The sequence below is a fragment of the Callospermophilus lateralis genome, chromosome 15 (assembly GCF_048772815.1).
Source record: "Callospermophilus lateralis isolate mCalLat2 chromosome 15, mCalLat2.hap1, whole genome shotgun sequence".
In the NCBI taxonomy this organism is placed as follows: domain Eukaryota; kingdom Metazoa; phylum Chordata; class Mammalia; order Rodentia; family Sciuridae; genus Callospermophilus; species Callospermophilus lateralis.
In genome coordinates, this window is record NC_135319.1 from 65,885,227 (window position 1) to 65,901,990 (window position 16,764).

The 16,764-nt window shown below is 35.1% G+C and overlaps 1 protein-coding gene and 1 pseudogene across 3 annotated transcripts in view; both read right to left on the reverse strand.

Moving 5' to 3' along the window:
- The window catches only part of Hpse2 (heparanase 2 (inactive)), a 649,448-nt gene that overhangs the window by 402,286 nt on the left and 230,398 nt on the right, over nucleotides 1–16,764 (reverse strand). The gene's annotated exons all lie outside the window — the stretch shown is intronic.
- LOC143381378 (cAMP-regulated phosphoprotein 19 pseudogene) lies at nucleotides 1,601–1,943 on the reverse strand (annotated as a pseudogene).

Genomic DNA, 16,764 nt, shown 5'->3' on the forward strand with positions numbered 1-16,764 from the left:
ATAACACGTTGTTAGGTCATGTTTTAGAATCTATTGCTCCAGTTTCTGTCTTTTAATTAGTATATTTATTGATATCTTAGGGCTTAAAAGCCTTCCATTTCATTTCTTACTTCCTGTTATATTTTTGGTTTCTTGGTTTTCTTCCTATCTTCTTTTAGTTACTTAAACTTTTTGTTTTAAACATGTATTAACATTTTTGTTTTAAAACATTTTAAACATTTTTAAACACTTAGTTGTAGGTGGACACAATGCCTCCGTTTAATTTTTATGGGATGCTAAAGATCGAACCCAGTGCCTCACGCTTGCTAGATGAGTGCTTTTCCTCTGAGTCACAACCCCAGCCCCTACTTAAACTTTTTTAAAAAGAATTCTATTTTATTTATAGTGATTTTTGTGTAAAACTACTGTATGTACAAAAATGGCACAAAAGTGAATTCAACAGTCAATGCACATGCATATTTCATTCACATCTTCAACAATAAAAGGTTTTAACACTAAAAAACTAAATAAGAATACCAGCTTCAAGGGCAGCTGTTAAGTACTGAAGTCACATAAATCACACCAGAATGAATAAATATTGCCCAAGCAAAATTCTATTATTAAAACTCAAACAGGCTTAAGGCCATTCAAGTTCAAGCACAATTATACAAATCTTTTGGAGTCCCTTCTATTTATGTTTGAATTATGTGAATTTTCTTCCAACTTATGGTCTTAAACTTCTGCTTTACAAAATCCAAAAAGAAAATACAGAAGAAATCAATACAGTCAGGCATGGTGGCACAAGCCTGTAATCCCAATGGTTTAGGAGGCTGTGGTGAGAGGATCCCGAGTTCAGGGTCAACCTCAACAATTCAGCAAGACCCTAAGCAACTCACAGAGGCCCTGTCTCTAAATAAAATATTAAAAAAGGTTGGGGATGTGGCTCAGTGGTTAAGCACCCCTGGGTTCAATCCCCAGTACCAAAAAAAAAAAAAAAAAATCAAAATCAATACAGAGGTTACATGGTTACATTAAATGAAAGAAACATACATAGCTATAATTAAGATGAAGTGAAGAAGACCCAAACATTAAAATTGTAAAATTTGCTTGTTACTTGTTGGAACCAGTCCTACACTAGGACTTAGGTAATATATACAATTTTGTTGTTGTTGTTCTTGTTCTTACATTTATTTTCCTCCAAATTGATTGTGTTTTTCTCTAATGATATGAAAAGTCTTTGTTTCCCTTTTCCAAGTGTTGAGATTCAAAAAGCCAGGTCTTAATCATACAGTAATTTTCACCTCTTCAATGTCTTGAATGTTGATTTAGTTTCATGTATAGGTATTTATGTTAGTTTTCCTCAGGGATTTATACATTGATATATATTTTCAAGTAGATTACTTATGCTGCTCTAACGCATCCTTTTCATCAGTGCACTGTTAAAACTAATCAAAACCTCTTCACATGTATTTTCCCTTACAATCACAGCATATACTATCACTACCTGCAAAGCCAACAGTCTCAAATGATTTAGTGAATGAAAGGAAATAAAAAGTGAATAAATAACATATGAAGGAGAAATAATGGGAATTAGAAAATTCATGCAGGTCAGCTCTTTTAATCAGCCAGCCAGCTTGCTAGCAACAAGGAATGGTTTCCATTGAGGAAGCTCCTGTGGAGAGGGAATGTGGTCACCAGTGACCTCTGTATTATCTGGGGCTACAGTGGGAAGTTGCTTGTTTTTCATCGTTGCTTTTGCTATGTTGCAATTCCCAGAGTCAAAATATTTTTTTGTCCTTTCTACAATAATTTCCTTAAAAAAAATCTGAACTTCCAGACTTTTGTCCCGGATGAGGATACCTTGCTTTCAATTTTGCTTCTTCAGTTTTCTCCAAACTAGTCATTTTATTTTCCATTTCCTACTTCTCCTCTGCTGAGGCTGCCTCAGGGACCTCCACAGGCATAGCACTCCCTCTGCCTAGCCCATATCTACAGTGATTTTGAATGTATCTCTTCATTATAGCTTTTTATTGGTTGTTGTAGGTATTAAAATACATACATGTGGCTTATCCTAGTCTACTGGTGTTATCATCTTACCAGTTCAAGTGAAATAAAGAAATCTTACTCACTTTACATCGCTTTACCCTCCTCTGTTTTGTTTCAAATATTTTCTCTACCTACATTAGAATCTCATCAGAGTTGTTATAAGTTTTGCTTTATATGCAAAAAAAAACTCAAGAGGAGAAAAGCCTATTGTATTTATTCATATTTTTGCTTTCTAAAGAATAATATTTTACAACACAGGAAATTAGAAAGTTATTTTTAATAATTCAAATGTTAGTGTTAATACATAAAGTTTTATTGTCATATTTTATTTGTCATGTTTTATTTGTTCTCTTGTTTACTATTGCAAATGAATGAATGCCTTCATGCTACAAGAATAGAGCTGAGTAATTATAGGAGAGATTGTATGGTCCATAAAGCCTAAAATAACTGACTCTTTATTTACAAAATTTTCCAGCATCTATTCTAAATCAATATACAAGAAACTTTATTAAATGATTACCTGGGAAACGGGAAAGGATGAGGGTCAGACGGGAAATTGTATTAAATATTTTTATATTATTTTGCTTTTTGGATTTCATAAATGTATTACCTTTTAAAATAAATTTTTAATTTTTCTACAAAGAGCATTCCTATACCCTTGTGGGAGCCAGACTTCAAGATGTGTCCCAATTATCACTAACTTTTTTTTTTTAAATTTATTTTTTAGTTGTAGTTGGACACAATACCTTTATTTCACTCATTTATTTTTTATGTGGTGCTGAGGATTGAACCCAGGGTCTCACGCATGTGAGACGAGCACTCTACTGCTGAGCCACAATCCCAGCCCCATCACTAACTCTTGATATTCACATCCTCTCACACTGTACCAAGAAGGTATGTGTGACAAATAATGTACTGCAGATGGTATGTAACTTCCAAGACTGGGTAATAAAAGACAATGACTTCCATCTCACTCAGCAACCTACAGAAAGGAACATGTGGTGAGGAACTGAAGTCTTTGGCCAATGGTCACTTAGGAACTGAGGCCTGCCAACAACTGTGTTAATGAGTTTGTAATAGATGTTTCATGTTGAGCCTTCAGATGAGACTGCAGCCATCCAATATCTTAATTGAAACATCATGAGAGAGCTTAAACCAGATGTATTCAGCTAAGTAGCTCTCAGATTCTTTCTCCATAGAAACTGAGATTATAAATGTTTGTAGTTAAAACATCTTAGTTTTAAAGTAATCTGTTATACAATAAGAGATAACTAATGAAACCATTATCTTTGGCTTTTTAAGAGAAAAAAAACTAGAAATATGGTTGAGGACCAAAATTTCAGATAAATGAAGGGTCCAGGGAGAATGTTGATGACTAAATAGGTATAACAATAAGAATGCAGATTAATTTGGAAGGCAAAGTGTAATGATAAGGATTACATGAGTCCATTTACATCAAGTGATCAGATGGAAAATGTATTAAAGAATGGTCTCTAAAGCAGCTGATATAGGGAGCAAGAGAGCAGGAACGAGGTAAGGAAAGAGCTCTGCTGCTGCTGGTCCAAGATACCAGTATTTCCTAACCAATTATGTTTCCAACTAGCTGTGGGATCCTTAACAAGCATATTGGCTTCTCTAGGGTTTCAGTTTCTTATCAAAAAAGGGAAGAGTTTGATAGGGTAATTATAAACACTCCGCTATTGGAACATTCTCTTTGCAGAATGCTAGAGGTAGTAGCATTCATTTACACTAATTCAGAGGAATTATACAGAGGAATTTCATAGAGCATCTTCTCACCTGGGAAGGCAATCCAATTTGTGATATACATTTTACCATTTATTCCTTAATTGTTTACTGAGTATTTTCTCTGTTCTAGGCTTTAGGGATGAGAAGAAATTTAAAAAGTCAATGAGATACAATACCATTCCTCAGAGAAACCATAATATACTAATTATATCTAGTCTGACACTCTTACCAATGTCTGTCAATTGGCTTAAAGTCCACTCTTCATTCATATCTGAAATCCTTAGTTAGCTTCAAGTTGCTTCACCTTGACCTCTTAAGTTTGTTAATCTGTTCTTTTATCTTCCCCATAGTGCTGACTTTGAACAGAAAAAAGGTACCTGACAGCCAGGGACCTTACCAAGCACTATTAATTTTAACAACCGAGGGACCATTATGCCCTTTTTTTTTATGGACATTAGACATCTATTAATGGGGCCTAAGATTGCTTTAGATTGTTTTGCTGTCATACTACAATGGTTGCTCAATCAACTGCAAACTCACTTAGGTGCAAATTCATCATTTTAGCCACAAGATGTATGACAGGGAAGCCTTTTAAAATTGCTTTGCTGAAATCAATATATCCTTTGGTTATGGAATTTCCAGATAAATCAAGGCACTGACCCCACCCCAAAAAGAAGCAAACTTAGTTTGATAGGGTTTCTCCTTAGTGAACAAAATTGGTTCTTTGTGATCCCCATTTTTTTGTTCTAAATGATCACAGAGCACAAGCTTTATAATTCTTCAAATTGTTTTTACAGATATGGAAACATAAAAACCACTCTGTTGTTTCCAGAATCCATTCTTTTTACCTTAAAAATGATCTTTTACTCACATTTGATTGACTGATAGTTTTCCTTACTTATCACATTTATAGTTGATGCAGAAAGATTGCTTTCTTCCTTTACCCTCAATTCAACAATGCAGTATAAATTATAAACTATTAACATTATGGAATAATAAATAGTCATTATATGATCATTCTAATTGCCATCTAAAAAGTCAGAAAATATTTTTTGCATCCTAATAAAAGCACAATAAAAAGTGATAGGCAAATATGTTTATAACTCTATACATATTTTGGGGTTGTAAAATAGACTGAGAACGGAATGTGCAAAAACACATTAAATAAATGGAATTTGGGGTAATAACTTTCTCTTTTCAAAGTTTTTCTTAAATCTTTTTTTTCTTGTTAGTGGAAACTTAAAGATACTGAAAGAGAAACAATTAAGCAATACTGTCTTACTTTGCTTTTATTATCATTTACATTGCAATATTTCATTACTGTCCAATCCTCAAAATTGGCCAGTGATAAAGACAGAAGATGGATTATAGTTTCTATTTTAGATATAATATAGGTGAGACTTCCTTTTAAAGCCATAGAAAAAAATAACAACATAATATAGCCAAGTTCTTCAGATGAATTTTTTTCTAACTTTAATAATAATCCTTAAAAAAGAGAGAGAGAGCAATACCCCTACTCCCCCCCTCCCAGAACACTCTTACCAACCAGGGAGTTTTACTTGAGAGTTGCCAAATATGGACCCCTGACCCTTCCTGAATCCAGAGTTACTCAATGTCTTTCCCTGGCATTTATTAAATAGGAGCCAGGAAACAAATTCAGTCCCACTCTGGTGGCAGAGCTGTTACAGATGTAAGAAATAGGAGCTGCTGTAACCAAGTTTCCAGCCATATAAAAGCCAGTCTTAATAAATTAAGCAGATCAGAGAATAGCAGAGTTTATACATGAAAAATGACAATTTTATGACACTATAGTCCTTGGTGTTAGTAATCCTTTAGCCTTAATTTCATCCCTTTCTGAAGACAAGTTTCTACTTTGTTTGTCTAAGTTGATCTGAGCTGTATTTCTGTCACTTGAAATAAAAAGGTCATTTCGTTTTTTTTCTCACATTTTTTAAATTGGTGCATTATAGTTGAACATAATGATGGCATTTGTTGTTATATGTTAATACATGCGTACAATATAACAATATAATTTGGTCAATATCACTCCCCAGCAGGTATCAAGTAGAAAAATAATAACAAGAAAGCCAAAGTGCAGCAAATGGAGGAAAAAAGTTATAAAAATACTTGATAGGTTGTAACCATATTTTATCTATTGAAACCAAAGAAAGATTAGGTTTTCTATATTATTTTAGAAAACAAAACTCTTGAGACTCTTCAGTAATAACTGATTCCATCTTAGTGTTAACTGGGCCTTCTGCTTCTGGGTCCCTCATATGGGCCTTTCCTGCCTGAAAGCAAGACACAACATGGTATCTTGCTTTAACAGAACAAAAATGCAAGAAGACAAAGAAGAGTGCAAGAGATGGAGGGAGTGGGGTAGAGAGAGAGAGAGAGAGAGAGAGTGAGAGAAGCACACAGAAAGAAGGAGAGGAGAATTTGTAGTGGTTTGGATACGAAGTGTCCCCCAAAGATCCTATTAATGCAAGAATATTCAGAGGTGAAATGATTAGATTATGAGAGCTGTGAACTAATCAGTCCATCATGATTTGAATTGACTAATTGGATGGTAATTTTAAGCAGGTGGGGTATGGCTGGAGGAGGTGAGTCACTAGGGTTATGCCTTGGAAGGGTATATCTTCCCTATGGCCCCTTCACTGCCTCAACCCCTCTCTGCTTCCTTGCTACTTTGAGAGAAGCAGTTTTCCTCCACTGGATCTTTCTACCATGATGTGCTGCCAACTAAAACTTCTGAAACCATGATCCCCAAATGAACTTTTCCTCTTCTAAGTTGTCTTTATGGGTGTTTTGGTCATACCAGAGAAAAAATTTGAAACACCTAGCAAGATTAACGCCATAGTCTTTTGTAATCTACATGAAGTTACTTCCCATATTTTGTTCTGCCATATTTTCCCATATTTTGTTTTGCCATTTTTTTTTATTTGGAAGCAAATCACTAGGGCTGAACCTACACTTCAGGGGTACCAAAAGGCACAAATACTAGGATGCAGGAATCAGTGGGAGCCATGTAATATGTTGCCTGAGACACTAGTGATACTCAAAGTAATGGTGCAGCCACAACTGAAATCTTAGATTCACCTAAATACAGTAGGAGGTGCTCAGTAAATGTTCATCAAATGATCAAAATTAAAAAGGTAAAATGTTCCTATCCTTTTTGACACAATCACATATATAATTTTCCTGCTATGTTATCAATGTTTCTAAATGTTTCTGACCATATCTGATGGTACCAACTTCACTCACATTGATTTTCAAAAAGGATGCAATCACAGAGACAATTTAATTAACCTGGCATTTCACTATGTTATTATGTGATGTGAGAAAATACAGCACCTTTCTATTTTCAGTGCAGTTTTGTCATAAGTATCCTCAACAAACAAGTCAACATTCCTATCTCAAATAATTCATTCAAAGAGATGAACAGTTCAAATGTTAAATCATTACCTGATAACATGAAATCTCTTCCAAAAACTACAAAGTGCCATTGAGCCCATTAAGAAGTAGAAATAATTCCAACCCCCTTGACTTGTTCTAATTATTGGCATTACTGTTTAAACATGTTGACCTCTGTCTACCTTTCTGTGCCACCTTAGGTCAGAGACTGTAATGAAGAAAAGTCCATGTGATGGCTATCCAAGTCAGGCCTGAAAGTATAAGTGAAAAGAAGTTGTGGTTATCCCCTTTCTCATACTGCAAGTTTAATTAGAGAAGGAACAGGGGTGCGAGATGGGGTAGAAGATGAAAGTATCATTTTATCAGTTTAAGGAAACAAACTCTGGCCCTTTTTCTTTCTTAAAACCAAAAATCATACTGCAATAATCCTGTTTATCCAAAGGATGAAATAGTTTGACTTCAGAAATATTATAGAGTCAATTCTAATGGAGAATAATAGAAAAAGTATTTTTATTGGTACCATTACAATACTCTCTGATCATTCTTACAGAACTATTTCATTTTGATTTTATAAAAAAATACTGTCTTTATGAAGAAATGACAAAGTTGGCATGTGTGATACATGAATCCTCTGGACTGGATGTTCTTCCAAAGAAGTCTCCCCACTTTGTATGCAAGAAAAGGGTCTATTTTGGAGAAACACCAGGGAAGTGACAAAAAATAATACATGAAGTATAATATTTGGCCACATTTTTATAGGGCCAGGAGGAAAGATGCAAAAAAGCCTAGTGTAGCTGACTTCAAAAGGTTTAAGAAGACAGATAAACTGTGTGTGCAGGAAAACATGACAGCAACTTTACTGGAAAACAGGAATTTTGAAAATGTCTTTAAAGATTTGGTTTCTGAGTGCCTCTTGATTTCACAGGAATTCTGCATGCTGTTTTTCATACATGTAAGCTCCCTGAGGACAGGAAAAGAATATTATTTATCTTTTTATTTCCAAGTATACTGTCCTCTACAGGAGATGCTTAGTTTAAAAATATAATAAAGCTACCATTTATTCATACTTAAGTGAAATTTTTCTGCTACAAACTTAACACACATTATACAACTAAATCCCCACTGCCCTTTGAAGAGGTATTATTAGAAGCCCCATCTTATAGATGAGGAAATAAAGCCTTGGAGAGGTAAAATGGTTTGCCCAAGTTCATACAGACATATTATGACACCAAAATTCAAGCCAGGTAGCCGATTCCAACATTATAAGCACTACACCAAATGTTTTGTCCTACACTAAATGTTGCTTATTTGATTGATAAAGGTTCAGAGTGGGGTGATGAGTGACTTCCTTCTGATTCTGTTTTATAGAAATTTGTTTTTCACTTTTTGTGATCAGAAAAGAATAATCTATTATTCAGAGGTAGGCACTCTTTGATAAGTGAGGTGCTACGCAGATCACCTCTTTTTCCTTTGTCCCACCACTACCCTGTGTGTAAAAGAAAGTGCTCAAGAAAGCCAAGGGCTATTGAGGAAGTATTTCTTAATCAAAAGGATTTGCAAGTATGTGTGTGTTTATACACATCTGTAGTGTGTGGGGGGTGGGGATGGGTCAGTATTGGGAGGGTGAAAAACAGTGGGAGATAGATTGCAACAAAACTCATTTTAAAATAATAAATCCTTCATTCTCTTGGTTAAACTTATCAGCCATTTATAACTCAATGTGAATTACTTTGATATGTTTGCTTTCCTTTTAGAGATAGAAAGAATTCCCACTGCTCTGGCCAAAGAATATTATCAGTCACAGAGACAAAGGCTCTGATGATAAAGAAGTGGTCACAGATTGGGCTTCCATAACAAAATACCATAAACTGGGTGATTTCAAGAACAGAAATTTCTGGAGAAAGAAAGATCAGGGTACCAGTGTGATGGGGTCCTGGTGAGGGCTCTGTTCCTGGCTTATAGATATCCACCTCCTTCCTATATCTTCCTATGGCCTTTCCTTGGTGCATGTTCATGGATCTCTCCAGCATGTTCTCTCTCTCTCTCTCTCTCTCTCTCTCTCTCTCTCTCTCTCTCTCTCTCTGTCTCTCTCTGCCCCTCTCTCTCTCCCTCCCTCCTTCTCTATCTATCTATGTATCTATGGATCTATCAATCTATCTCTATCTCTCTACCCTCCCCTTTGTTCTTTTAAGGCCACCAATACTAATGGATTAGGACTCTACCCTCATAACTGCATTGAGCCTTAATTACTTCTTAAAATTCCTATCATCAATACAGTCACATTGGAGTTAGGGCTTCAGCATATGAATCTGGGGAGACAGGAAGGACACAATTCAGTCCACAGCAGTAGTGGTAATAAGCTCTAACAAAGAAGAATTATTCATGACACTGCACCCATACCTTCTCCTCCCCACATTCTACCAGAGCTTCAGATAAGTGTAAGAAACTGCTGCTTAATGGGGTGGGGGTGAGGGATGCCAAAGTCTTCTCCTGATGGACAAGAGGGATATTTTTTAAGCAATCAGAACTGGGCCTCTTTTTGGTAGAAGGCTGACTGGCAATTCTGAGAGAGCCCCCAAAAGGCTTCAGTTCTAAGATTTCGGTGAAATCTATAATTCAATTAGTGATGTCCTTGGCATAGGAGACTCTTCACTTTGTTGATTGGCCTTATCTACATCAGACATGTCTAATCCAGTTCTTTCTATGACCCTTCAGCCTTATCAATGTAGGCTTACCTTGCCTTGCTTCTGTCCACCATGGCAGGTACCTGTGAAGAATATTATCAGCTACTTTACATTTCATTCTGCCTAGGTCTGGCCCTCCCTACCCTTAGCCTAGGTCTTTGTATTGTTGTACCGTGTATCATTCACTTAGCCTAACTAAAGGTTTTTGAGCCTGCTTGGTTGAAAGCAAAAGGACAAAACTTCATAATGAGCATGTAGATGACATGGACTATTTGGGGGCTTGAGTAATTAGGGGAGATGGTTAAGACAATCTTGGTGATATGTAGCAACTAAACTCTAAGACTAGAAATACTTATTTTTATTAAAAAAGAAGGTGTGATTCACTGGTCAACTTAAAAACAGAATCACAGAGACAAATGCTTGTAGAGACATAAATAGAAGGAATTTTAGCCTACAGTATTCATTCACTCATAAAAAAATGTTATTAAGTACTTATTATGCATTTTTTCTCCTTAAGGACACCACAATAAACAAGGAAGATGAGGTCTCTCCTTACAGAACTTACATTCAAGGTAGAAGAAACAAATGAAAGGAAGAAAGGAAGAATTTCAAATTATTGAAAGTGCCATGTAGAATCCAAATCAAAGAATAATGCTATGTCAGGTGAAGGACACCTTAAATTGGTTTGCAGTAAATTTGTCTGAATATATAAAAGACTGCAAAATAACAATGGCTTAAGTAAAAAAAAAAAAAAGTTTATTTCTCTATCATTTAAAGAATTCTGGAGGTAGACAGTCCAGGGCTACTTTAGGGACTTAAAAATTCATTGGGACTCAGGCTTACTATATATAGTCAATGACATTTCTCCCATGGTCCAACATGGCAGCTAGAGCAGAGTCATCACAACAGATGTTACAAGTAACAGGACAGAAAAAGGAAAAGAATGAACCCTTTTCTTCAAGGATGCTTTTCAAAAGCCCATTACACTTTGATTCACATTTCATTGACCAGAACTTAATCACAGGGCAACACCAAGCTCCACAGGTGGCTGGAGAATATAGTGTTCAATGTGTGACAATACCAAACAATAGAAGAAAAGGAGAAGGACATTGGGAAGCAACTATAATTTATGCTGAGGGAGGTCAGGAAAGGGCTCTTTGAGACTTCAATTAGGAGGGAGGGAGCCATGGAAAGATCTGGAGGTGAAAGATTTCAGTAAAAGCAAATACAAGTATAAAATCCCTATACTGGGAAAAAACTCTGTGTATCCTTGGAATCAAAAGAAAGAAGGGCACTGGCAAAAATTGAATGAAGAAAAGAATGGCACAGATTGTTGTCAGTAAGTTGCCTTGTTAGATTTTATAAAAGGTCATGGTAAGAGATTAGAGTTCTTCCAATCCCTTTGAAAGAGTCATCCATACTGGGATAAGGTCATTTTAGCCTGAGACCATCAAACATTCAATTTACCTAAGTCTCTTCATTGTGAATGCATGCCCACATAGTTGTCTACTGATTCCACACACTCCATCAATAAAACAGCTCTGGTTCTTGAGTCTCATTCCCCCTCTCCCAACTTCCTTATCATCTTTTCCCAATTGTTGCATTGAAGCATTTGGGCTCTAAGAAGATCATATAGCCTGTCGTAAATAGAAATACAATTAAAGGTAGTTACATCTTAAATTCCCTCGAAATAAACATATCAGTCAAGATTACATTTGTGGCTTCCAAGAAAAATATTCAGAAAAGACTATATTAACCTTTGTTTGCAATAAAATAAGCACCTCAACAGTTTCCCTCCTGTTTCCTCTAGATTCCATACAGGGGTTTATGGGGAGTGCTCACATTGGCAAAGAAAAGAAAGGAAACAGCTAGAAGGGTTATCTCTCCATCCAGCATTTGTTCTCTGTAAGCTTTAACAATCTGATTCACTGATCTTCCAGTGACTGAACTTCTAAAAAGTTCATCTGTTTAAAGATGGATCTTTATTCCCAAGAGATCAGCAGGTTTGTAACAAAAATAATGCCCTATAAGGATGGTAATGTCTCAGAGGGCTTTCATTGTCTCTATACATCACTCACTTGCACAAACACCACACACACATTACACATACACCTATTTATATGCATATACAAAGGTAAAACAGGTAAAGTAATTTGCATGTGAAAACATTTTGAATATATATGTAGAACCTAGGAGGGAATTGTAAAAAGATTACTTGAACAGATATTGAGACATTTTTTAAAACACAAGAGTACACACTGAGACCTGTGGAGGATAAAAAAAAAAAAAGAATCTAATGGAAAAGAAAAGTTAGACATGGATTAAATAAATTAATGATGACAATAATTATTTATGCTATTTATTATTGAGTACTTACTATATGCTGGGTAATGTACTAAGCACTTTACTTAACCTTATCTCATTTAATAACAACCATAAAAGACAGGCATTATTTGTACTTGACTTATAGCTAAAGAAATTGAGTACTAGAGAAATAGAATTTCTTGCCAGTGCCTGAGAACTAATAAGTGATGAAGCTGGACTCAAATCAAATCTACTGAACTCAACCCTGTGCTCTAACAGCTTTTTATATTTGTGTGATGCTTATATGCCACAGTGGGTAGAAAGGAGGATAAAGGAAGATGTAAACTTAAGCTACATTGATATTACAAGTTTATAATGTTTCTATTGTACTATATTCTTGCCATGCTTAACCTGAAACATCATATCAAATTAGTAAATAAATTTAAAGACACAGACTTAGAGTTAGAAAATAGTGACTCCCACTACTTCTAGCTCTAACTAGTTCTGTAAGATCCTCAATTTCCTCATCAGAGAGTGAGGAAAATACCTACTTTACAGAGTTGTTGTGAAGATTACAGATATTGTATATAAAGTGGAAAACAGTGTCTAATATAGCAAGCATGGAAGGTAATATTTATTATCACTCCAAGAAGAGGACAACTAGGATACTGATCATGTTTCATGAACAGTAATGTGAGATGTGAATTTATACTTTCTAAAAGAGTGCTTTCATTATTACTTTGCTCTAAAGTGTAACAAGTTTAAAGCTGGGTCCTTCTGAGAATAACAAAATGGATCTTATAAATATAATAATTTCACATTCTTCACAGAACTAAGAGAGATTCTCTCTAGTCTCTTGTCAAAATTATTTCTGGTGGGTGAAATGTCCTGTGGGAAAGGAATCCCAGTGGCTGCTGATGTCCTGCCAAATCCAAACACCCATATCTCTTGAAAGGTCTATCCCATAAAAAGTAAATAACACTTTCTGTCTTGACTGACAGCTTTATCTGGGTTACAAAGCATCAAAGCACTGTTTGTGCCCAAGATATTTTGTGAAATGATACCAATGTGTTTGATGATCTGCATTTGAGAGGTTGCATTTCTGAACTGATAAACTCCAACAAATCTCACTAATAAAGTCCATTTTCAGTATACAAACTTTATCTGCATTCAAAAAGGTACCATTAGTCATATCTGCAGAGGCATTTATAGTCTAAAGCAGATACACAGAGGGGTGGAGGTAGAGGGCTTCTTCTAGATTGAGGCAACTAGGGAGAATTCATTAGTGATACAGAAAAGCTGACACAATTCATTCTTCTTAAATAAAAGGAACTACAAGAGCAGGAAAATAAGAACACAAAATACAAGTCTTCCTCCTCTTTTCTTTTCTCCTCTTTCTACTGTCATCATAGAAGCCAGTATGTTTCTGCACAGTTTTTTCACAGGGATATCCTTGCCACAGATAGCCTCTGATGTCACTTCTTTTGTGAACTCTGCCTCTTTTCTTCTGAGATCATATCCATCAAACCTAAAATATAGTCTGTGGATCCACCAAAGTATTTCCAAAACAGTGAGACTGGTACCACAGCAGTAGGGCAAGGCATCAAATAACATTGAATCACACAGGAAGAAAGTCATTCCATTTTCAGATCTTTTTGAATTTCTCTTTTGTTAAGAAGCATGTCTCAGTGCCATGCTAATATGTCATTAGCACCTCTCTAACACTTGCTAAGCTTTCTTTTTATAAGGACTCAGTCTCAGAGCCAAGGAACAGGCAACATTACCTAGATAGAATTTAACAACACTATTTTATTTATACTGTCTTTATTTTTAGTTACTGTCTATTTATGGTGAGCAAACTGTTTTTCCATTTATAGAAGTAAAATAAAGTTAACTTTCTAAATTCATTTATTTGAACTATTAAAGAAGATGTATCAAGTATAAAATGGTATGAAAATAAGTAAAAAACATGAAAGTGAGTTAAGAATGATTAAATTTGGGAAATACTAATTATTATATAATCTGAAAACAGAAAATTTTAAATATATCTCTATATTACCCCAATGCAGAACTAATCTCTCCCTCCTCTGCAATCCCAAAGCTATCTTTGAACCTCTAATATAGCATGAATTCATCTTCTCTGAATTATAGTTATCTACCTACATTTCTCATTTTCCCTAAATAGAGTGTAAGCTCCTGGAAGACAGAGACCTTGCTTTGTCTTGTTTTGAAGATGTCCTTTAGGTTATACAGAATGCATTCTCTGGGAATGTTTGATATGGGAACAATTAGAAGCATAATTCAATCCCATTTGTGGAATACTAGTAATAACTTTAAACACCTCCACAACAAGCAGAGCAATGAGATTTCTTTATAGTCCAATTTTAATTACTCAATGTTTAAGATCAGATAATAGACAATAAAGATGTGCTTTCCTAACATTCCATCATGTTCAAGCACTTTAGGGAATGTGTAATAAAATAAACAAGGCTCTTTTAAACTTTTCTTCTGATCTTAAAAGTTAAATCATGATAGTTGCAGAGAATTTAGACAATACAAAAAGTGAAGGAAAAAAGGTATAAAAAATAAAATTATAAAATTCCACAGTCCCCACATTTTCAGATAATTGCCACTAATAATTTTTTTTTTAGAGAGAGAGAGTGTGTGTTTCAATATTTATTTTTCAGTTTTCGGCAGACACAACATCTTTGTTTGTATGTGGTGCTGAGGATCAAACCTGGGCTGCATGCATGCCAGGCGAGCACACTACCACTTGAGCCACATCCCCAGCCCCAAATTGCCACTAATATTGTACAATATTTTTTCCAGTCTCTTCTGTTTGTTTTCAGCACTGAGGATGTTTGTATATTGAATAATGTCCCTGGCTTTCATCTTCTCACTCATCCTATCATTCTTCTGCCACCTTGTTTTGTACTGGGTTTCTATGTATCAGCCACATGAATTACTAGTAATGGAGAAACATTGATAAATATAGAAATATGTGTATCAACATCCCCTTACAGACTCTGTCCAGGTAGAAGCATTCCATAACTTAAAAGTAAACAAAGAGTTTCATAAAAGATGTGTCCAAATGTTTCTTTAAGAACATCAATGGTGACTACTGCCAGTACAGAATTAGTCACAGAACCATAAACTGTATAGACTGTAAAAGGCTTAAGAGATACCTTTATAAGCTAGGGACTGAAAGTCAAGATACAGTTATTAACCTAGGGAAGAACTCTCATCAGGATCTATTCCAGACAATGTCAAGTAGAGATAAAATATTTAATGTCATAATGTAAGTCAATGGGAAACACAGGTGAATGTACACACAACTTAAGGAATAAAAACCAAGGGATACCCGCATAGCTCAATGAATCCACACAGAAGGTTTTCTCCTCTAAAGTGCCCATTCAAGGACTTGTGACAGTCACCTTCCTGAATTTTGATTTTGCTCTTCTCTCAACTGCCTATACTTTCCTAATGTAGATTTTATTTTATTTCAAGTTACTTTCTGTTTTCTTTCTCATGAATGTATAATACAAGCAATTCCTATTTCAAGTTTTTTTTTTTGTATACAGATCTAAATTCCTTGAAGGAAAACAACAATTACACATTATAAATAAAGGAGTTTGTTGGAAATGGAATTGATTTGAGTTACTTGGTATTCATTGGCATTACTTTCATTTTAGCTCTTTTCCTAGCTAATAGATTATTGTTTTAAAATAATTTAGAAGTCATTTTATCTGCAAATATCAAGCATCTGATCTGCTACCCTACTGATACATTTGATTTCTTAAAGCTTTTCCTTCTTTTCCATAATATTCCTCTAGTCTGACTTTTAGACCTTATAATCATTCAATTTATGTTTTAAGTATCTCATCCTCTCCTTCTCTGTAGATGATAGTATTCCCTAAGTATCTATTCTCAGTCTTCTGCTCTTTTCTATATCAGAACCCTGTTTTCCTCAGTGATTTCAATTGTGTGTAAGACATGTGCTACCTCTTTTATTAATCAATTATTAAATGAATCTCTCAAGAACTGACTTCTCTTCCAAGCTCCAATAGTATCCTAACACACTTGCAGAACATCTATAATTACATGTCTTGCTATCATCATAAGAATGACCCAATTTTATTATATTTTCCTCCAAATCAATGCCACTCCCTGGTTTATCTTTCTTTCCCTTGCTCACTCAAAACCTCAATATCATCTTTGGCTTCCCTCTCCTGCACATTATACTTATTCCTTATGAATTAACTCTACTTTGATCTTCCTAATATTTCTCTGTGTGTGTGTGTGTGTGTGTGTGTGTATTGGTGGGACTGAACCCAGGGCCTCTTGCATCCTAGGCAAGCACTCTACTACTGAGCTACCCTTATCTCTTCTTCCTAAGATTCATAACTGCTTCCCATATTTCCATTTTCCAGATAGGATCATTTATTGTCTCATGCAGAGACCACTGAAATACTTTTCTTACTAGTCTCTCTGTCAACAAACTCTGCCTCTAATTTATGGTATGTACGCCTACCATAAATTATTTTCCTGATCAAAAAGAAATATTTTAACATGTAATTCCCCTGATCAGAAA